This window comes from Bubalus bubalis, chromosome 1 (genome assembly GCF_019923935.1).
Source record: "Bubalus bubalis isolate 160015118507 breed Murrah chromosome 1, NDDB_SH_1, whole genome shotgun sequence".
NCBI lineage: Eukaryota > Metazoa > Chordata > Mammalia > Artiodactyla > Bovidae > Bubalus > Bubalus bubalis.
In genome coordinates, this window is record NC_059157.1 from 200,908,182 (window position 1) to 200,932,478 (window position 24,297).

General features: G+C 42.0%; 1 long non-coding RNA gene across 2 annotated transcripts; it reads left to right on the forward strand.

Annotated features, from left to right (window-relative positions):
• Positions 1 to 573: 573 nt before the first annotated feature.
• Positions 574 to 23,244, forward strand: LOC112587295. 2 transcript variants are annotated; one of them, XR_006553381.2, is made up of 3 exons: positions 574 to 717; positions 18,505 to 18,748; positions 23,112 to 23,244. It is a non-coding gene; the product is annotated as an uncharacterized LOC112587295 (long non-coding RNA). The 2 variants fall into 2 exon arrangements; XR_006553376.2 differs by lacking the exon at positions 23,112 to 23,244 and adding an exon at positions 19,318 to 20,710.
• The last annotated feature ends 1,053 nt before the right edge of the window (positions 23,245 to 24,297 follow it).

A 24,297-nucleotide genomic window follows, 5' to 3' on the forward strand; every position in this document is an offset into this window, starting at 1 on the left:
GTAGCCCACCAGGCTTCTCTGTCCATGGGATTTCCCAGGCAAGGGTACTGGAGTAGGTTGCTATTTCCTTCTCCAGGGAATCTTCTTGACCCAGGGATCGAACTCATGTCTTCTGCTTGGCAGGCAGATTCTTTATCATTAAGCCACCTGGGAAGCCCAAAGCTAAGCTTAGTTAAGGCTTAATTTAAGGCGAAGTTTCTAGCCTTATCAGGCCCAAGCAAGATAAAACCTCCTGCACAGGTTGGTGCAAGTGTGCCAAGACCTAAAAGGTGACTCAAAGTGCCCCGGAGTTCAGTGTGCCCTAATTGTAACAAGATAGCTTTCGTTTTGGCCGTGCCCCCCGCCCAGTGGGTTTGGCTTGAGTGCTTATGGGTAAGTCCTGCGCACTAAGTGAAAGGGTATAAAACCTGAAACTGTCAGTCAGCTTATCCGTCCAATGAGGTAGCCTGTGGGGCGGGACTTGACTCTAAAACACGGAGCCCTGCCCTCACTGCTGCTGTTTCCAGGCGGAGGCAGCCTGCTCTTTCCCCTTCTCCAGAGAGTTCTTTTGCTTTGCTTAATAAACCTCCTTCTGCCTGAAACTTCTTTATGTCACTCATCTGAATTCTTACCCTTGAGAGGACAAGGACCAAGAAAATCACTGTTCCATCAGCAACATCTCCATTCCCCGACAGAGCCGAGAAACATCCTGGAACGTCTCAAGCTCAAGTCCTCGAGGTAATGCACTTTGGAATTACCTTATTCCAGCCTGCTTTGCCACATTTGGCCAGATAATACCCATTTATGCTTCTTCCCTCTATTTTATTATATTTTCTTCAAATACCCAAGATGTGGTTTATTAACCACTCAGTTTTCTGTGAATTACTTCTTATTTTTCAACCCTCCATTACATAGTTCTCTTTCTTTGATAATAGAAATTGCTTCTACCTCTCCAAATCTCTATTTCTTCATCTATAAAAAGGAAGTTATTGTATCGTCTTTATAAATGTCATACCTATGACCTTATAATGAGAATATGCTTAGACTGGAGATCTGATCACACTGAGTAAATTGGAAATTACCATATCAATATCAGTTATAAACAGATGTTTATTTTAGAGTTCTTGCAGGAGAAGATGGCTACACGTCCTTCTATTGCATCAAACAGAGATGGTAAGGACCTCACAGAAGCAGAAGATGTTAAGAAGAGGGGGAAAGAATACACAGAAGAACAAAAAAAGATACAAAAAAGATTTTCACGACCCAGATAATCATGATGGTGTGATCACTCACCTAGAGCCAGACATCCTGGAATGTGAAGTCAGGCAGGCCTTAGGAAGGATAACTATGAACAAAGCAAGTGGACGGGATGGAATTCCAGTTGAACTATTTCAAATCCTAAAAGATGATGCTGTGAAAGTGTTGAACTCAATATGCCAGCAAATTTGGAAAACTCAGCAGTGGTCACTTGACTGGAAAAGGTCAGGTTTCATTCCAATCCCAAAGAAAGGCAATGCCAAAGAATGGTCGAACTACCACAGAATTGCACTCATCTCACACACTAGTAAAGTAATGCTCAAAATTCTCCAAACCAGGCTTCAACAGTTCATGAACCAAGAACTTCCAGATGTTCAAGCTGGATTTAGAAAATGCAGAAGAATCAGAGATCAAATTGTCAACATCCATTGTATCATCGAAAAAGCAAGAGAGTTCTAGAAAGACATTTACTTCTCTTTAATGACTATGCCAAAGTCTTTGACTGTGTGGATCACAAAAAACTGTGGAAAATTCTTAAAGTTGACCACCTTACTTGCCTCCTTAGAAGTCTGTATGCAGGTCAAGAAGCAACAGTTAGAACCAGACATGGAACACTGACTGGTTCCAAATCGGGAGAGGAGTACATCAAGGCTGTATATTGTCACTCTGCTTATTTAACCTGTATGCATAGTACATCATGCAAAATGCTGGGCTGGATGAAGCACAAGCTGGAATCAAGATTGCTGGGAGAAATATCAATAACCTCAGATATGCAGATTACACCACCCTTATGGCAGAAAGCAAAGAAGAACTAAACAACCTCTTGATGAAAGTGAAAGAGGAGAGTGAAAAAGTTGGCTTAAAACTCAACATTCAGAAAACTAAGATCATGACATCTGGTCTCATCACTTCATGGTAAATGGATGGGGAAACAATGGAAACAGTGAGAGACTTTATTTTCTTGGGTTCCAAAATCACAGCAGATGGTGACTGTAGCCATGAAATTAAAAGATGTTTTCTCCTTGGAGAAAAACTATGACCAAGCTAGACAGCATTAAAAAGCAGAGACATTTGGACCTTTGCCAACAAAGGTCCATCTAATCAAAGCTGTAGTCATGTATGGATGTGAGAGGTGGACTATAAAGAAAGCTGGGGGCCAAAGAATTGATGCTTTTGAACTGTGGTGTTGGAGAAGATTCTTAAGAGTCCCTTGGACTGCAAGGAGATCCAACCAGTCCATCCTAAAGGAAATCAGTCCTGAATTTTCATTGGAAGGGCTGATGTTGGAGCTGAAACTCCAATACTTTGGCCACTTGATGCTGAGAACTGACTCATTGGAAAAGACCCTGATGCTGGGAAAGATTGAAAGCAGGAGGAGAAGGGGACGACAGAGGATGAGATGGTTGGATGGCATCATCATCTCAATGGGCACATGTTTGAGCAAGCTCTGGGAGCTGGTGATGCACAGGGAGGCCTGACGGGCTGCAGTCCATGGGATGGAAAAGAGTCAGACATGACTGAGTGACTGACTGAAACTGAATATACAGTAATTTTCATAATTATGAAATATTAGAAAGCAGGTCTGAAGAGGTATCTAAAAATACAAAGAAAGACACTGGGAATGATGATTCCCCAAGGCCTCTCATGCCCTAGGGCTGTGCATACCTTCAGAAATGGTATATTCTGGGGTTTTGTCTTAAACAGGTGCTCGTCTGGACTCAGTGTGCAAGTCAGCTCTCATTATAGCAATGTGACCAGGCTCAACCAGCTGAGTTGTTTAGGGTTACAACGCCTGTATCCATCAAGGCAAAACTGTCAAATGACTTGTAGCTCTGAGCTGCAGAGAGGCTACCTCCTGCAACATGTTCTATCTGGTGTTTTAACTGGCCTGATCCATAAAGTCTAACCCACACTGGGCAATTCCTCAAATTTCCTTAAAGAATGGTAGACTGGGAGAGGAGTTGTGTGGCTTCTGTAAGTTTATTTTCAGTAAGAGCCAAGGAAAGAGGAAGGGAGCCCTAGAGGCGAGCATGAGGTTTCCTTCTGGTCCGGGATGAGCCGACATCCTGATCCCTCCACGGCCACTGATGCCCATCACTGGGGGATCACTGTGACTTGTTTGGCCAAGTAGAGACAGAGCTGCTCATTGTCAGGGAACCCAGTGCAGAACTGCCCAGTCAAGGAGCAAGATAATACCCATCTCTAAGTCACAGGACAAGAGAGCTGTAGTCCTCTGCTGACATTTTTTCTCTTGAATAAGAGAATGAGGTTTTATCTGCAAGCAGGTGGAAGGAGGTACCTTACAGGGCCTCCATGATTGGCTTCCAGCCAATCTTATCCATTTTTCACAGCTGGCATCAAAATAAACTAATTTTTTTACTTAATTGACCCCTGTTACTTTCATTTTCATAGCTCACCACCAATTGATGGAATACAATTTAATACAATGCAATTCATGTTAGAGGATCCTTCATAGAAAAGCATGAAAAAAATTAGTTAAAACCTAAGTGCCCACCAGTGGGGGTAGGGGAGATGGAGATAGGCATATAGAAGACAACATAATTCTAAGAGAAAAGAGAGCTCTACAAAACAGGAAAAGAATTGGTGCTGCCTGTGCTGAGAAAGAGATAAAGAAAAAGCAAGATGGACAACAAGTTGTCAATAATTACTTCACTGAGATGCTTCTAAGAATTCAAGAAAGCTTCCCAAAGGAGGTGGAATGTAGTTGAGCCTTGGGAAGGAGTGAGGGAAGCAGACACCAAGCTGATGAGGACAAGGGAGGCTGTTCCAAGCAGGGGGGTGGGAGAGAGGGGGGTGGGAGAGAAAGGGGCTGAGCACGGCAGGAGGGTTGTGGAAAAGCAGGCGGCCCCCACCGCATGAGACGCCTGCTTCCCCTCCCCATCCGCCCCTCCCTCACCCCGCCACCTGACGTGTGTGTTCATCCGTTTCTCTTTATATCCATTTGGATCTACGTATTTTGGACTTGCACGTTTTTATTTCCTTGCATGAAAATTGTTTCTGATTTTGGAAATCGGACTTTTTCATTCTTTTGGAAAGTAAGAAATACACACACACATACACATGCATGCACACTCATTTCTGTGTCTTATTTATATATTATAAACAATGAATCTACCTGATGATTCCAATTCCAGTGCAACATTCCTCTATTTATTCTAGCTGCCATCTTTTCATATTCACAGTGCCAATAGAGACAAATCTGGCATCATTATCATCAATATGCTTACATATTTGCTCAATCACAGGACACGGTGTTATTTCAGAATTGTTTGTCCATACCATTGTGAAAATCATCCCCACTAAGTATAGTTTAATATCTGGGTTTTTTACACTTTTTATTGGAATACAGTTGATTTACAATGTTGTGTTAGTTTCAGGCCTACAGAAAAGTGAGTCAGTTATGCATGTACATTGCGTGTGCGTTAGTCGCTCAGTCGTGTCTGACTCCGTGTGACCCCACGGACTGTAGCCCCCCAGGCTCCTCTGTCCATGGGATTTTCCAGGCAATAATACTGGAGTGGGCTGCCATTTCCTTCTCTAATATACATACATATATCCATTCTTTTTTAGATTCTTTTCCCCTATAGGTGGCTCAGAGGTTAAAGCGTCTGCCTCCAATGCAGGAGACCTGGGTTCGATCCCTGGGTCAGGAAGATCCCCTAGAGAAGGAAATGGTAACCCACTCTAGTATTCTTGCCTGGAGAATCCCATGGATGGAGAAGCCTGGTAGGCAACAGTCCACGGGTCGCAAAGAGTTGGACACGACTGAGCGGCTTCACTTATAGGCCGTTACAGAGAACTGAGTAGAGTTCACTGTGCTCTACAGTAGGTCTTTATGGGAGGAGGTGGAGTGAGGGAAAAAATTGGAAAACTGGGATTGATATAAACACACTATTATTCAGCAGGCTTTTGAAGATCATAAATTTGCAACAAATTGGAAGGAATTACTATAACCCAAGTGACCCAACTGATATCCCAAATCATAGGTTTGTATGAAGTGGAAAGTGTCTATTTCTTAGGTTTTGTCACAAACCTTGAAAGTGACATTCTACTGTGAAATGATAAGATTTACTATGGCTGTTAATGGCAACCATCACATTAAGTGAACATTTAACTTGGCTTGAACAATAAAGGAGACATTCCAGAATACTTGGAGTTTTAAAGATCATATGCTATTTATCTGTCATGGGGAAAAAGCATGGAGTTGTGCAGCAAAAAGTTTATATTTGCTCTCAGGTAACAAAATTAGCCAACTAATGACAATTGCTTCAAAAATTACTGTAGTGTATCAGGATTGCAGCTTATGTGGTTTAGTTTTATTAAAATAATTATAGGTGCTTTCAACTAGATTTTTCAACTCTTAAATAAATATAAATAATAAAGTTTAATAAAGTTAGTGTATCAATTTAAAATGGAACTTGGAAAGTTATTATAATACTATTATAAAATAATATTCATTGTTCAGATCAGATCAGATCAGTCACTCAGTCGTGTCCGACTCTTTGCGACCCCATGAATCACAGCATGCCAGGCCTCTCTGTCCATCACCAACTCCCGGAGTTCACTCAGACTCACGTCCATCGAGTCAGTGATGCCATCCAGCCATCTCATCCTCTGTCCTCCCCTTCTCCTCTTGCCCCCAATCCCTCCCAGCATCAGAGTCTTTTCCAATGAGTCAACTCTTCGCATGAGGTGGCCAAAGTACTGGAGTTTCAGCTTTAGCATCAGTCCTTCCAAAGAAATCCCAGGGCTGATCTCCTTCAGAATGGACTGGTTGGATCTCCTTGCAGTCCAAGGGACTCTCAAGAGTCTTCTCCAACACCACTGTTGAAAAGCATCAATTCTTCCATGCTCAGCCTTCTTCACAGTCCAACTCTCACGTCCATACATGACCACAGGAAAAACCATAGCCTTGACTAGACGAACCTTTGTTGGCAAAGTAATGTCTCTGCTTTTGAATATGCTATCTAGGTTGGTCACAATTTTCCTACCAAGGAGTAAGCGTCTTTTAATTTCATGGCTGCAGTCACCATCTGTAGTGATTTTGGAGCCCAGAAAAATAAAGTCTGACACTGTTTCCACTGTTTCCCCATCTATTTCCCATGAAGTGATGGGACTGGATGCCATGATCTTCGTTTTCTGAATGTTGAGCTTTAAGCCAACTTTTTCACTCTCCACTTTCACTTTCATCAAGAGGCTTTTGAGTTCCTCTTCACTTTCTGCCATAAGGGTGGTGTCATCTGCATATCTGAGGTTATTGATATTTCTCCCGGCAATCTTGATTCCAGCTTGTGTTTCTTCCAGCCCAGCGTTTCTCATGATGTACTCTGCATAGAAGTTAAATAAACAGGGTGACCATATACAGCCTTGACTTACTCCTTTTCCTATTTGGAACCAGTCTGTTGTTCCATGCCCAGTTCTAACTGTTGCTTCCTGACCTGCATACAAGTTTCTCAAGAGGCAGGTCAGGTGATCTGGTATTCCCATCTCTTTCAGAATTTTCCACAGTTTATTGTGATCCACACAGTCAAAGGCTTTGGCATAGTCAATAAAGCAGAAATAGATGCTTTTCTGTTAGAGATCTTTAAAAGATTAGTCTTTATCCAGAAAATATAAAATATAAAAGATAAAAATTAATTTCCCCAGGGCTTATACTTTTGACCTGTTAATGAAGTTAAATAAAGTTAATGCAGGTAAAAAGCATAACTTGATACATATAAAACATGGTAGGATATTCACAGGGGTTACTTCATCGGGGTTACAGTTCATAGGGGTTACTTTGTAGCATTCATTCTGTTTGATAAGCCAATGATTTGGCCTGGCTTCACTACCTCTATTTTTCAGTGTGAAAATAGCATCGTGCTTTGCACTGATGCCAGTCGTGAAGTCTTTCAAAGTGAACCTGCTTTAGATTTCACGTCCAACTTGCGTCATCAAACTGAAGAACACAAATTTCAGGAACGACTTTCTAAAGAATTGACAGCTTTAATTGTTCTTACCAAGTAACATTGTGTATAATGCAAAATAATTTTACTAGTCTTAAGATATTGTGCCTTTATAGTTCTAAAACATTAATGAGAAAGTAAGGTTTAAGGTTGAGAAGTTGGAATAGCATAAAAACAGGGGAGGGATACTTATAATAACCTTTCTTAAGAACAAAAGTGTTGGAGGAATATACTCATCTGAACAGGAGAAACAGCCAATGCTTTCTATCCTTTTTAGTTTTAATTTCAGTCTCTAATAGTAATTCTGCAAGTTTCTAATAGTTACCTCCCCATCCATATAGCATAAGAAATTACTTAAGCTTTAAGAAATTCTTTTCCCTTTATGTTTCCATTATATTGCACATTACCAAGTGATTTGAAAGTTTACTTTTTTAGAGAGTACTTTTATTTTTTTATATTTTTAGTATATATTTTTATATTTTTAGTATATATTTTAGTATTTTTATATTATTTAGCCTTTGTTTTAAATTGACATATCCACACATTTTAATCAAATACCAATAGGTATAACCATAAAGCATATGGAGTAGATGATATTGGCTGGGACCAGAATCCAAAGAGCATCTTTAGGAAAGCAGATGGCTCTGAAGTCAGCTTCTTAGAGGGCGACAGGTAGGTGAGACTTTAATGTTGATTTTTACCTTTTTAATGTGAACTGCTTAGACCTTAGAAGAAATCTGAAATATCTTCAGTAGAATTGTTTAACAGGAGTACATATGGAAGAAGTTGCTCTTAAAGCTGTACATATTAATAAATGTGCTCATCGGGGCTCCCTGGTGCCTCAGTAGTAAAGAATTTGCCTGCCAAGCAGAAGACGTTGGTTTGACCCATGGGTTGGAAAGATCTCCTGGAGAAGGAAATGGCAACCCACTCCAGTATTTGTGTCTGGAAAATCCTGTGGACGGAGGAGCCTGACGGGCTACAGTCCACAGGCTCGCAAGAGTGAGACACGACTTAGCGACTAGACGACAACAACAAATATGTAAAATATTAGGTTTTATGGTAAAATGTATATACAGTAAAATATATAAATTTTAAGTGTACAACTCAATGAATTTTGATAGATGCCTGCATCCATATAATTCACATTTCTATTAAGACATAAAAAAAGATTTTATTATTGTAGAAATTCCCCTCTCTCCTCTTCCTGATAAATCCCCAGTTCCAGTAGATTAGTGTTTTCTTTTCTAGAAATCTATATGGGCCAAATATATTTCATACATATGAAATCATACAGTGTACAGCGTTCTGTTCCTGGTTTCATTTTCTTAATATATTGTTTGAAAAATTCATGTTGTTATATGAGCTCAATAGTTTTTCATTTTTGTAGTCTAATATTATTCAATTGTATGAATATATCAGAATTATTTATCTATTCTTTTCTTATAAGCATCTGAGTTGTTTATACTTTGGAACTATTATGAGTAAATCTGTTACAAACATTTCCAATATAGTCTGTGCAAAAATATATCCTAATTTTTCTTGAGTAAATTCCTAGGAGTGAAATCATTAGATCACAGGAGGATATATTCTCAACCTGAAGAAGAAAAAAATACCTAACAGTTTTCTAAATTGATTGTACTGCATTACATTCCTCCATCAGTGTGTGAGGAGTTTGCTTGCTTCATATCGGTGACAACTTTTAGAGTGACTGGTCTTTTTAAATTTAAACCATTCTACTAAGTATGGAGTGATAACTCTTTGTGATTTAATTGATTTTCCTTCTGACTAATACTGCTGAGCCTTTTATTCATCCATTCATTGCTCACATGTACTTCTTCCCTTGTAAAGTCTATGCAGGGCTTTCTTGACTGAATTGTCTTCTTATCAAATTGTAGGACACAAGTTCTTTTTTGTTTGTTTTTTTTCCAGTTATATTTTGAAAATAATTTCTCACAAAATCCTCAGTCCTGAAGCTCTTTTCTTAGGTTTTCTTTTATAAGTTTTGCAAGTTTAGAATTAAAACTAGGTCTGCAGCCATCACGAGTTAACATATGGCCTGATCGAAGCCAACGTTTATTTTCCCGTGTGCATTCTCCCTTGTCCAAGCATCATTTATGGCAATTCTCCAGTAGTGTTGTCAAAAATCGATTGACTGTGTGAGTGTGGATGTATTTTTGAATTCTCCACTCTATCTTAACTATCCTTTCATAAACACCACACTGTCCTGATTAATGTAGCTTCATAGTAAGCCTTGGAGGAAGATCCCTTGAGCAGGCCACGGCAACCCACTCCAGTATTCTTGCCTGGAGAATCCCATGGACAGAGGACCCTGATGGGCTGCAGTCCATGGGGTTGCACAGAGTTGGACACGACTGAAGCGACTCAGCACACGCACACAGTAGGACTTGAAGCTACAAATGTAAGCCTTCCTGAATGTAACCTTTCCTTTTTCAAGGTTATTTTCACTCTGCAGGCTATTTCCAGTTCCATGTGAATTTTAGAATAGCTTATCAACTTCTAACATAGAAAAAAAATTGCCAAGATTATGATTTGGCTTGCATTGAATCTGTACAACTTGGGGAGAACTGACGCCTTGATGACACTGAGGCTCCCTATCCATTCGCATGGTATACCTCACCCTTTATCAATGATTTCTCTTTTCTCATCTTCTGTGGATTCAGTGTAGAGGTTTTTAGTGTATTACTACATTTATCCTTAAGCATTTATGCCTCAGTGCTATTTTAAATAGAGCTTTTAAAATTTGACCTTCTAAATCTTTGCTTCAGGTATATTATTAATAACTTTGTGTGCTGTGACCTTACTAAATTCACTGTTAGGTCTAATAGATGTTTCATGTATTCTTTATTATTTATTACACAATCACATCACTTGCGAATATTAAGTTTTAATTCTTTCTTGTAATCTTCCCTTGCCTTAGTTCACTTTCTTAATCTTCTACTACCATGTAGAACAGAAATGATGAGAGAGAATACACGTGCCTTCATTGTACTCTTAAAGAGAAAGCAGGAACCCTTAAAAAGAAAAACGTGAAACTCTTCGTAATTTTTATGCAGCCCAAGGTTCATGGTCATTCTCTCTGTACTATTCTAATATTAGTATATATGTTGTCAAAACAATCACATATTTCCTCTGCAAATCTGTGACTTTCTTGAGGTCAGAATTTAGGATTGAGTCATTTTCAAATTCTAGAACCTAGAAGAATGCCTCAAACATGTAAGAATTCCAAAAGCATTTTTAAAACAAATAAATAAGATTAATTTTAAAAGAGAGGTTATTTTTTAAGTGATAACTCTCATAAGAGCATAGGACCTTATTTTCCAAAGGATTGCCCATTCAATACTTGTTCTGAGAGGAAAATATAATGTATTTTTTTAAGATATGTTTTTAGAAGAATAAATTTGGGGGACTCTGGATTAAAAGAGGAATCAGATTTATTTCTGTATACAGTAGATAGTTTACACCTACAACTCGCTTGGATAAAATTCTATGATATGTCTACATAACTAGATTTCTTTATAATATCAATTTCTAACAATAGGTAGAAAATAATGTAAAATTTTCAGTTACAGGTAGTTCAATCTTTTCCAATTGAAAATCTTCTCACTCAGTTTAAAGATTAAACTCCCTTTCAAACAATTTTCCTCTTCCAGATCGTCTCCCATAATTTCTTTTCCAAAATTGTCTCTGTATGGAGCTGCAACTGAATGATTTCTGGGTGTTCCCTTGTTGAACTCTGATCACCTAACTGTGGGAGGTGGTCTTTTGTTCTAATTGCGTCTGCCTCCCAAGGTGATACTGATTCATTGTCTGCTCTCCCAGGAAAAGCACAGCTGTGAGCGCATTCCACTGTCACTCTTCGAACTCTCCCTCTTTCTGCTTCCTGTGTCTCAAAAGGGATCAGCTTGTCATTTACTCAAGATGAACCACAGCAGATCCACTCTCTTATTTAGCAACAATTTTCAGTTGCCCCCACTGGATCATGCAAGGATTTTGAATTCCGTCCACACCAGACGTCTGTCAAGGCAGTCTCCACTGATAAAATCCCCCGCTGTTTTCTGCCTAAATGTGTGCCTCATCTTTTCTCTTGCACTACAGGTGTCTTATATTGCCACAAAAGGAGACTTGCAAATCAGTGTCCTTTTAAAACTGCTATCAATAAAGAGTGTTCACATCTTGGATTTCAACCTCCCTTTCTGCCTGCCTGGATTTTTACCTCACCTCTTTGGTGCTCCTTGGATCAAGGTCCATGGAGGTGAGCGTACTGAGCCCCTGAATGATCCGGCTGCATCCTTATCTTCTACCTACCCCTTCCAAATATTGCCTCTTCCTGTCCTGAAAAATATCATGTTCCTTTCTCTCTCTGGAAGGCATTCCTCATACACCACTGCTTTCTGAATAACCTCTCAATATTTTTTGATAAAAGGAGCTAGAGACTATCACACTAATGAAGTGAGTCAGATGGAGAAAGACAAATATCATATGCTCATTTCAGTTCACTTTGGCCGCTCACTCATTTCCGACTCTTTACCCATGGACTGCAGCAGAGCAGGACTCCCTGTTCATCACCAACTCCCAGAACGTGCTCAAACCCATGTCTATTGAGTTTGGTGATGCCATCCAACCATCTCATCCTCTGTCGTCTCCTTCTCCTCCCACCTTCAATCTTTCCCAGCATCAGGGTCTTTTCAAATGAGGAAGTTCTTCACATCAGGTGGCCAAAGTATTGGAGTTTCAGCTTCACCATCAGTTCTTCAAATGAATATTCAGGACTAATTTCCTTTAGGAGTAACTGGTTGGATTTCCTTGCAGTCCAAGGGACTCTGAAGAGTCTTCTCCAAAACCACAGTTTAAAAGCATCAATTCTTCAGTGCTCAGCTTTCTTTACAGTCCAGCTCTCACATCCATACATGACTACTTGAAAAACCATAGCTTTGACAAGACAGACCTTTGTTGGCAAAGTAATGTCTCTGCTTTTTAATATGCTGTCTAGGTTGGTCATAGCTTTTCTTCCAAGGAGCAAGTGTTTTTTAATTTCATGGGTGCAGTCACCATCTGCAGTGATTTTGAAGCCCAAGAAAACAAACTCTGTCACTATTTCCATTGATTCCCCATGTATTTACCACGAATTGATGGTACCGGATGCCATGATCTTCATTTCCTGAATGTTGAGTTTTAAGGCAGCTTTTTCACTCTCCTCTTTCACTTTCATCAAGAGGCTCTTTAGTTCTTCTTCGCTTTCTGTCATAAGAATGGTGTCATCTGTGTATCTGAGGTTATTGATATTTCTCCCAGCAATCCTAATTCCAGCTTGTGCTTCATCCAGCCTGGCATTTCACATGATGTACTCTCCATATAAGTTAAATAAGCAGGGCAACAGGAAAACAACAGAATGGGAAAGACTAGGGATCTCTTCAAGAAAATCAGAGATACCGAAGGAACATTTCATGCAAAGATGGGCTCGATAAAGGACAGAAATGGTATGGACCTCACAGAAGCAGAAGAAATTAAGAAGAGATGGCAAGAATACACAGAAGAACTGTACAAAAAAGATCTTCATGACCCAGATAATCACGATGGTGTGATCACTGACCTAGAGCCAGACATCCTGGAATGTGAAGTCAAGTAGGCCTTAGAAAGCATTACTATGAACAAAGCTAGTGGAGGTGATGGAATTCCAGTTGAGTTATTCCAAATCCTGAAAGATGATGCTGTGAAAGTGCTGCACTCAATATGCCAGCAAATTTGGAAAACTCAGCAGTGGCCACAGGACTGGAAAAGGTCAGTTTTCATTCCAATCCCAAAGAAAGGTAATGCCAAAGAATGCTCAACTACTGCACAATTGCACTCATCTCACACCCTAGTAATGCTCAAAATTCTCCAAGCCAGGCTTCAGCAATATGTGAACCGTGAACTTCCTGATGTTCAAGCTGGTTTTAGAAAAGGCAGAGGAACCAGAGATCAAATTGCCAACATCCGCTGGATCATGGAAAAAGCAAGAGAGTTCCAGAAAAGCATCTATTTCTGCTTTATTGACTATGCCAAAGCCTTTGACTGTGTGGATCACAATCAACTGTGGAAAATTCTGAAAGAGATGGGAACACCAGACCACCTGATCTGCCTCTTGAGAAATTTGTATGCAGGTCAGGAAGCAACAGTTAGAACTGGACATGGAAGAACAGACTGGTTCCAAATAGGAAAAGGAGTAAATCAAGGCTGTATATGGTCACCCTGTTTATTTAACTTATATGCAGAGTACATCATGAGAAACACTGGACTGGAAGAAGCACAAGCTGGAATCAAGATTGCCGGGAGAAATATCAATAACCTCAGATATGCAGATGACACCACCCTTATGGCAGAAAGTGAAGAGGAACTCAAAAGCCTCTTGATGAAAGTGAAAGTGGAGAGTGAAAAAGTTGGCTTAAAGCTCAACATTCAGAAAACTAAGATCATGGCATCCTGTCCCATCACTTCATGGGAAATAGATGGGGAAACAGTGGAAACAGTGTCAGACTTTATTTTTCTGGGCTCCAAAATCACTACAGATGGTGACTGCAGCCATGAAATTAAAAGATGCTTACTCCTTGGAAGGAAAGTTATGACCAACCTAGATAGCATATTCAAAAGCAGAGACATTACTTTGTCAACAAAGGTCCGTCTAGTCAAGGCTATAGTTTTTCCAGTGGTCATGTATGGATGTGAGAGTTGGACTGTGAAGAAGGCTGAGTGCCGAAGAATTGATGCTTTTGAACTGTGGTGTTGGAGAAGACTCTTGAGAGTCCCTTGGACTGCAAGGAGATCCAACCAGTCCATTCTGAAGGAGATCAGCCCTGGGATTTCTTTGGAAGGACTGATGCTAAAGCTGAAACTCCAGTACTTTGGCCACCTCATGCAAAGAGTTGACTCATTGGAAAAGACTCTGATGCTGAGAGGGATTGGGGGCAAGAGGAGAAGGGGACGACAGAAGATGAGATGGCTGGATGGCATCACTGACTCAATGGATGTGAGTCTGAGTGAACTCCGGGAGTTGGTGATGGACAGGGAGGCCTGGCGTGCTGCAGTTCATGGGGTTGCAAAGAGTAGGACATGACTGAGTGACTGATCGGATCTGATGTACTCCTTTCTCAATTTGGTACCAGTCCATTGTTTCATGTCCAGTTCTAACTACTGCCTCTTGACCTGCATATAGATGTCTTAGGAGGCAGGTAAGGTGGTCTGGTGTTCCCATTTCTTTCAGAATTTTTCACAATTTGCTGTGATCCGCACAGTCAAAGGCTTTGGCATAGTCAATAAAGCAGAAGTAGATGTTTCTCTGGAATCTCTTGCTTTTTTGATGATCCAAAGGTTGTTAACAGTTTGATCTCTGGTTCCTCTGTGCTTTCTAAATCCTCCTGGAACATCTGGAAGCTCTTGGTTCACATATTGTTGAAGCCTGGCTTGGAGAATTTTGAGCATTATTTTGCTAGAATATAAGATAAGTGCAATTATGTGGTATTATTAACATTCTTTTGCATTGCACTTCTTTGGGATTGGAATGAAAATTGACCTTTTCCAGTCCTGTGGCCACTGCTGAGTTTTCCAAATTTGCTGGCATATTAGGTGCAGCACTTTCACAGCATCATCTTTTAGGATTTGAAATAGCTCAACTGGAATTCCATCACCCCCACTAGTTGTGTTCATAGTGATGCTTCCTAAAGCCCACTTGACTTCACATTCCAGGATGTCTGGCTCTAGGTGAGTGATCACACCACTGTGGATATCTGGGTTATGAAGATCTTTTTTGTATAGTTCTTCTGTGTATTCTTGCCACCTTTTCTTGGTATCTTCTGCTTCTGTGAGGCCTATACCATTTCTGTCCTTTATTGTGTCCATCTTTGCATGAGATGCTCCCTTGCTGTCTCTTTTTCTTGAAGAGATCTCTAGTCTTTCCCATTCTATTGTGTTCCTCTATTTGCATTGATCATCAAAGAAGGCTTTCTTATCTCTCCCTGCTACTCCTTTGGAACTCTGCATTCAGATGTGTATATCTTTCCTTTTTGCCTCTGCCTTTAGCTTAGCTTTAGCTTTAAATATCATATGATATCACTTAAACATGAAATCTAAATAAAAACAGTACAAGTGAACTTACCAAAAAAAACACAAAAACATAGAAAACAAACTTATGGTTACCAAAGGAGAAAGGAAGGAAAGGATAAATTGGGAATTTGGGGTTAACATACACACACTGCTATGTATAAAATAAATAAGCCATAAGGACATACAGTAATAGAGAACTATACTTAATATTTTATAATAACATACGATGGAAAAAAATATAAAAATAATATACATGTGCATTTATATGTATAACTGAATCACTTTTCTGTATACCTGAAAATTTTTAATAAACTATAATACAATAAAAATTAAATTTAGAAAATTGAGCTATGATTCCACTAAACCTGGATCTTGATATGAAACATATTTTGGAATTTATAAGCCTATTCTTTCTCAATAAAGCAGGGGTTTTGACTTTCTAGCCATAATCTTCATAGTCCCTTTTTGGAAGTTGAATGTTGAAAGACTGACTCTTTCTCTCCAAATTTTCACTCTGTGCTGTGCTGGACTTACTTGCTCAGTCATGTCTGACTCTTTGTGACCCCATGGCCTATAGCCTGCCAGGCTCCTCTGTCCATGGGGATTCTCCAGGCAAGAATATTGGAGTGGGTTGCCATGCCCTCCTCCAGGGAATTGTCCCAACCCACGGATCGAAGCCAGGTCTCCAGCATTGCAGGCAGATTCTTTAGCATCTGAGCTACCAGGGAAACCCCAAAAGTTCCTACTGTAATTATCCTAATTTTCCCTAAGGCCCTGGGAGCTTCAGAGTAAACAAGGTGATCGTGGGTAATGCAGAAGACAAAAGCACCGTACTATCTCCAAGTTACTCAAGACTCCTCAAAGTTTTAATGTGCTAGTGGGGTTTATGACTGCAAGCATGGAAGATACGGTATAGCATTTTCCAAATTATTTAAACATAAATCATTTTCTTTAAAGAACATTTCTAAAACAGAGCGACCATATGATCCTGCAATCCCACTCCTGGGCATATACCCAGAGAAAATCATAATTCAAAAAGATACATGCACCCTAGTGTTCATAGTAGCACTGTTTACAATCCAAGACATGGAAGCCACCGAAGTATCCATCAATAGATGAACTGGTCAAGAAGACGTGGGACATTCGTACAAGGAAACAATAGTGAAATACTGCCACTTACAGCAACATGTGTGGACCTAGAGATTATCATCTAAGTGAGGCAAGTCGGAAGGAGAAAGACAAGCATCGCATGATATCACTTATATGTGGAATATAAAGAAACAGATACAAATGAGTGGTGCTAGTCATTTAGTTGTGTCCGACTCTTTGTGATCACATGGACTGTAGCCCACCAGGCTCCTCTGTCCATGGAATTCTCCAGGCAAGAATACTGGAGTGGGTAGCCATTCCCTTCTCCAGGGGATCTTCCTGACCCAGGGACTGAACCTGGGTCTCCTGCATTAAAAGGCAGATTCTTTACCATCTGAGCCACCAAAGAAGCCCAATATACAGATGAAATGATTTACAAAACAGAAACAGACTTAGAGGCACAGAAAGCAACTTATGGTTACTAAAGGGGAAAGACGGGAGGAGGGATAAATTAGAGGCTCGAGATCAGCAGATACACACTACTATATATAAAACAGATAACCAGCATGGTCCTCCTGTATGGTACAGGGAACTCTGCTCAATGTCTTATAATAACCTATAGTGGAAAAGAACCTGAAAAAGACTAGACAGATAACTGAATCACTTTACTGTACACTTCAAAGTAACACAACATTGTAAATTAGCTACAAGTGAAAAACAAGAAGAATGCCTGGCTAGGCAACTGCTCCAGTGGAAATATTCTGAGGAGCAAAAGGGCACATTGCAAAACAGGGAAAAATGAAAGCGGGGCTGTCACTTAGGAGGCTACTTTGTTTGTCCAGAAGAAAGGTGATAAAGATCTGAACTGGAGAAATGACGGTACCCAGGAATTGGAGAAACAGATTCAATAAGTAGGTAGAAAATGAAGTTACCTGATCCAGTGAGAATATTCACGCTAATGAAATGGATCCTAGATGCTTCTAACAATATGCTTTGTACATTTTTAAATTTCAAAGAAGCAGCTACATGAAAACCAGAGGCGTTTCTACATGAAGTAAATATTTATAAAATAGATTCGGGAGGAAAACGTTTATCTTTTTGGTTCACATTGAAGGGAAATTTTCTTAAAATATCTTTTTATTCTGTCCCTATTAGTCCATGAAATGTATCAGACAGGTTTCCCTTGACTTCTCAAGATCTTTAAATACTGACTTATCAATGGAATGAGAAAGATGGAAATTAAATAATTCTCAAATGAGTGGGTCAGTGAATTCTGGATTGAAAGCAATTTCAATATTTTAAGCACCAAATATATTTTTTTAACATTTTAAAATATCTCGCATTAGTCACCACTGAATTATACTTTTCACTTCCTAGGTCTAGTATGATGTGTTTATTGTAATGTAATTTGAAATAAGGGGGGAAAAAAGGTAACTTTAGTCATAAAACCACATTAATGAATATTATTAAATGTGTTATATTTACCACATTCCAAATGTTTCCAGCTTAACAGATTAGAACTGACTCATCAGAATAGAATGAGTGATTTTTAAACGAGAAACAAAACAATATTGCTGCTTCCTTTGAGCAAGGGCAGTGACAGTTAGATGGAAATTACTAATAAGCCTAATCTACTCGGGGCTTCCCAGGTGGCACTAGCGGTAAGGAAGTTGGCGCTGGTGCCAATGAAGGAAACATAAAAGGTGTGCGTTCCGTCTCTGGGTTGGGAGGATCCCCTGGAGGAAGGCACTGCAGCCCAGTATCCTTTCCTGATTCGAATCCCATGAACCGAGGAGCCTGGTGGGCTACAGTCCACGGGGTCGCCAAGAGTAAGACACGACTGCAGCAACTTAGGACGCCCGCACTAATAAGACATGTTTCAGAAAATGGCTTTTTCCTCCTAAAGTGGCAAAAAATTATAATGAAAAATAGCCACGAAGAAAACAAACTGGGGAGTGTGGCAGATTGCTGGGGAGAAATGGCCATATTTATTCCCCATCCTCCCTTTTATTTACGCCTTTGCAACGTGGCTTTGCCACTCACGAATCAAAGGTGGACCCTGCTTTCCCTCCTTTGAGTCCCGTCTGATCCTGCAACTTGCTTTGACTCACAGACACGGTAGGAGCAACACCACGCCCGCTAGGAGCCGAGGTGTGTTTCGCTGCAGGAACTCGCCCTGCTCTCAGCGTCTCCAGCCTGAGCCCGCCTGGACAGTGACGGAATACGCGGCGGCGCTGTGCCGTCCCAAACGAGGCCCTCCTAGGACAGCCAGCGCTGACGCTTCATCGAGGCCGGAAGCGCCTTCCGGATGGGACAAATCCACACTGCCAGCTGTAAAACTAAGGGATGAATGAATGGTGAGTTTTTAAGCTGCTAAGTTTAGGGATGGTTTGCAGCTCGTGGCTTCCCTGGTGGCTCAGAGGGTAAAGCGTCTGCCTGCAATGCAAGAGACCCCAGTTTCAATCCCTGGGTCAGGAAGATCCCCTGGAGAAGGGAGTGGCAACCCACTCCAGTATTCTTGCCTGGAGAATCCCATGGACAGAGGAGCCTGGTGGGCTACAGTCCATGGGGCCGCAAAGAGTCGGACACGCCTGAGCGACTTCACTCACTTTGCAGTTCAGTAACCAAATCAGTGGGTCAGATGATCTCTCTTCTGACTATGTTAATCACCTTTCAGTTTCCACCCCCCCACTATCTTTCTACTCTCATCCCACTCATATATTGCTGTCAATTTAATTTCCTAAACACAATTCTTATTCTATTGCTTCTTACTCAAAAAACCTCCAGTGGCTCCTGATCGCCCTTCTAATAGAATCTCAACAATCTTAATCTGTTATGCAAGGACCTTTCCTGATTTCTCCACAACTTAAATGTCAAGTCTCAGCTTCTGCTTCTTTTTTCTTCATTCACCCTTGATTTTGTCAAGATGAGTTGCAAGCCCTTGATGAGGAGGCACCACTGATTGAAGACTCCATTATTCATTTCTTGCACATCTTACTCCATAGCCTAATGGATGGTAAGTTTCTTCTGAAACCGACTCTAAGATAATGCATGGTATTCTGGACATTAAAATGTGAAAAGATAATGTGACTGAGAAATAAGGGGAAAGGCCTCATTGTTTTCCGCATTTCTCATACTTTCTGCCTCTTGTCCCTGGCTAGAACAATTCCCTCTGCTTTCTACTGCTGCAGGACTACATAACCAAATCCCATCTACCTAAAAATCTATCCAAATAGAAAAGAAATCCTTGAGCATCTTTCTCTTCACTGAGCTACTTGAACTCCCCAAGAAAATGACTAGAACCACTCATCGGCACTTGTCACTCCCCACTTGATACTGACAACTCTTTCTTTAATATTAGATTGTCTGCAGGTTGAGGACAATTCAGGATTTATTGACTATTTCACATTCTCTTTTTGCCATGCCAGTGCGACATTCTAAATACAATGTCTATAAGATACTATGCAACACATATTTGTTAAGCAAATTACTCAGTGACAAACACACGTTTAATAAACCTCGGATTTCTAACACTTCATTTTCATTCTATCACTAATTAACCATGTGATCTGAGACAATTTACTTAACCTCCTAGGGCTGAGGTCTCAAATGATACAATAGATGAGATAATGGGTGTGTGAATACTCCATAGAAATCATAAGATCAGTTCACGGTACTGGCATTGTTTTCTTTTCTGAGAAAGGAGACGATGGAATCTGATCTATTTCAAAAACAGTCTGTGAGTACCATTCCACAACGATAGGACTCAAGTTTTTGCTTTTTCCTTGAAAGCACGAGGTGACTTAAGCGATCAGAGAACCTGCCTCTTACAAAGCTTCTCTGGGTCCCAGATGCACCCGTGAATAACCCTGCTGTGATCATTCCAGACAGCTTTGCACCCTGTGGCCAGGTCAAATAAGACCAGAAGTATTATGAACCGACACTTACCAGGCCTCTCTCTCATACTCTGAGGTCAAAGGAGCCATTCTTGGGACTTCCCTGGCAGCTCAGTTGTTGAGACTCACTCTCCAGTGCAGAGAGTGCGGGTTCAGGCCCTGGTTGGGGAACTAAGATCCTACATGTCATGCAGCACAACCAAAATAAAGACATTAAAAAAGAACAAAGGAGCCACTCTCACCAAGAAAGAGAGAGGTGTTATTACAGCGCATAAATCACCCACGAGTTTGGTTCAAAACTTTTTTATTAGCTAAAACTTTTATTAATAAAAGTAGATTAAAAACATATTAAGAGTTCAATATTTTAAAGAATCACCCTTAGGAAACAGGCACATGGTGACTGGTGTTAGCTGTAATGATATACCATAATTAACACCACAGAGTCTTGAGCCTCACATCTCTGCCTTGAGATGGATTTCCCACTTTGGCTCGATACCAGTCAATTCCCTTTGATTCCATTTATATTTGTTTCCATCTAAGATTATATCATGATACCATGGGTAGAATGCAGGCTTTATCTCAGATCTTAGAATTCAAGGGCTTCAACTTCAACTATTTGTCTGACATTTTTAAACTTATCTAATCTCTCTGAACCTTAATTTCCTCATGTGCAAAATATTAGGCACTTCATAATAGAGATAATGTCCCCAGCACATAGATCATTTCATCTTCCTCTTACTACTTTAATTCATGTCAGTTCAACTTGACTTAACAAACATCAACTATTATCAGGTACAAGGCTGGGACATCACAACAGCATCATTGCAAACGTGGGATTCTGAGAAGCCAAAAGTTTATGTCTAGGAAAATATGTATAACTTGCTTAAGTAAGGAATGAGGTTGTATCGGGGAGCAATACAGATGTATATGGCATGGAACGCAGGTGAAAGGAGATTTGAGCATTCCATGCTTATGAACACATGAGGGTCTTAAGAAAATTCAGTTGAAGATATCACACTGTGATGAGTGTTGGAATCTCAACCAAAATTTCCCAATTTCAATGAGTTCTGACTTGACAGGAGATGTTAGAAAGCTTTCTACCAGCTCTCAATGTTTGTACAGCTAGCACATTCCCTCATTTAGGAATTTAAATGTTCTCGGCATCGGTTGCACGTATGGCATAAGTCATTTATAACCGTTCTCCTCACATCTGTTTACAATGCACAAGGAATTTGCAAATGTATAAGTGCATTTTGGGGGCTTCCCTGGTGGCTCAGATGGTAAAGAGTCTGCCTACAATGCAGGAGATGCCAGTTTGATCCCTGGGCCTGGAAGATCCCCTGGAGAAGGGAAAGGCAACCCACTCCAAGGTTCTCACCTGGAGAATCCCATGGACAGAGGAGCCTGGCAGGCTGTAGCCCATGCTGCTGCTGCTAAGTCGCTTCAGTCGTGTCCGACTCTGTGCGACCCCATGGACTGCAGCCCACCAGGCCCCTCCATCCATGGGATTTTCCAGGTGAGGTACTGGAGTGGGGTGCCAGTGCCTTCTCCTCTATAGCCCATGAGGTCACTCAAATCCCAGCAGCCAAACGTGCAAAGGTCATCATTTTCTTGTGCAAAGTCTGCTGTGTGCCGGGTGATTCTCCCAGGAGGTTCTCCTCCACTGATGGCTCAGCGATCCAGGCTCCTGGTTTTTTGTCCTCTCAACAAACAGCCTCCATGCTTTCCTCTCAACAAAGAGCCTCCATGCTTTCCTCTCAACAAACGGCCCCCATGTTTTCCTCTCAACAAACAGCCTCCATGTTTTCCTCTCAACAAACAGCCTCCATGCTTTCCTCTCAACAAACAGCCCCCATGTTTTCCTCTCAACAAACAGCCTCCATGTTTTCCACTCAGGCTGAGATGAGAAAGACTGGACAATCGTGGGAGGACTACTCTTTGCCTTCAGTTGAGAGGAACACATCCACTTATGTTCATTGGCCATAATTAGTCACATGTCCCTGCCTTACTGCAAAGGGACTGAGAAACACTGGCTCTGGTATGTCAGAAAAAAAGAAAGAAAGAATGACCATATACTAAAGCCTTATTAATGTCTTATCAATGGGAAGATCACAAGGGAAAGCCTGATGCATCTTTGCTCTGTGAAAATTTGGGGTATGATCAGAGGGACTGTGGTGTGGATGGGGGCATGCCTCCTCCGAGTGACTGGAATTCCCTGGAATTCCTGAGTCACTGTGGCAGAGCAGGACCTAGATTAAGAGGAGACTGGTGCAGGAAGAAGAGAGACTGGAAGATGGAAGCTGGATTTACCAGACGAATCTTCTAGACTTTAGGTAGGTAGGAAGGGCAGACTACAGGAGGCCCCTTACTAAACAGCACATGGCTGAGTGGTCTGGGGTCCTGGAGTGCTTCTGGTTGTCTTGGTGACTCAAGGATGGGAAACCAAAGCCACTCAGGCAAGAGCTTTGTGAGAACTGGATTTCTTGACTTTGGGATCTTGTGGTGTTGTGCTGTGTTTATTCAGCTGAGCTGGAGCTTTGTTTCCCAGAACCCCTTTCCCTTTAGGGCTGCAGGCGAAGGTCGGCCACCAAAAGAAATACATGGATAACGGATACCAAGGGAGAAGAGGCTGCGGGAGGAACTGGGAGCTTGGGATTGACACATATGCACCACTGCCCCCAAGGGTAAAATAGGCAACTAGCGAGAACCTCCTGTGTAGCACAGGGAACGCTACTTGACGCGCTGTGGTGACCAGAATGGGAAGGCAGTCCAACAGGGGGAGTCCACATGAATGTGTGTGACTGATTCCTTGTGCTGTCCCCAGGAGTCAGACACGACTGAAGCCACTCAGCACGCAAGCGTGCAGCACGGTACCCTTGCTCCGGCCTCTCATCCTGGGCATGACATACAGGGATGGAGCCCCATAAAGCTCTGTAAAGCTCAATAAAAATTAACTCAAAAAGAAAAAAGCTTCTGCAGGAATTTTTCATTTGCTTCTCATTGGCTTCTGCAAAGCACGAGTGAAGAAGCGGCGTCGTCGGCGTGTCCGCTGGAGGGCTGGAGCTGGGTGGCGGCGGGGCGTCGGTCTGGGTGCACGGATCCCCAGGCCATGGGGAAGCAGAGGCCGGGCCGAGCTACCCACTGCTCCCAGGCAGCTCCTTCCGCTTCTCCGGCTCCAGGGCCGTCTTCTACGGTCACCTGCTGGGTTCTCCTGCAGAGCGCTCACGCGGACAAAGCGGGGGGCTCGGAGGCCGGGACAGCCCCGCAGGCTCTGCCTCGCCCTCGAGGATGTCCACATGCCCGGCCTCCCCCATTCCACAGCCGCCTCCTCTGGCTGCTGTCATCCCCGCTGAGGTCACGCCCGGGACGGGATGCCAAAGCGACGATTGCATGATGCATGCGTGGTGCTGAGTCCCTTCCATCCTGTCTGCCCTTTGGGAGCCTACGGATGGCAGCCCGCAGGACTCCTCTGTCCATGGGGTTCACAGTGAGGAATGCTAGACTGAGTTGCCATGATCTCCTCCAGGGAATCTCCCCGACCCAGGGATCAAACCGGGTCTCTTGTATCACTGCATTGGCAGGTGGGTTCTTTACCAGGAGCGCCACCTGGGAAGCCCGACACCGTGATACCATAGCCAAAGACAGATCTGTTTCCCCACGTTGGACCCGAGGTGTTCCAATTTGCCTTGGGCTGACTTCACCTGCCCTGCGTGGAATACGCGTGGGGAGAAGGGGGCGCTGGGGTCGGGGCGGTGGCTTGTGAGCCGATCGTTCAGGGGCGCCCCCTGCGCTAATACAGCAGCAGGGCCGACATCCCCCCGCATCCCTGAGGGGCGGGAGGACGTTAAAGAAAGGGATGGGGCGGCGGGGGCACAGGCTTCTCAGGGAGGGCGGCCAACCCCCCACCCCCACCCCCGACCCCTGCCACGGTCCCCAGGTGACGACAAGGACACCCACCATCCTAGATTCAATCCTCCTGCAAAGCTGGGGTTCACATTTCTGTGCAGTTT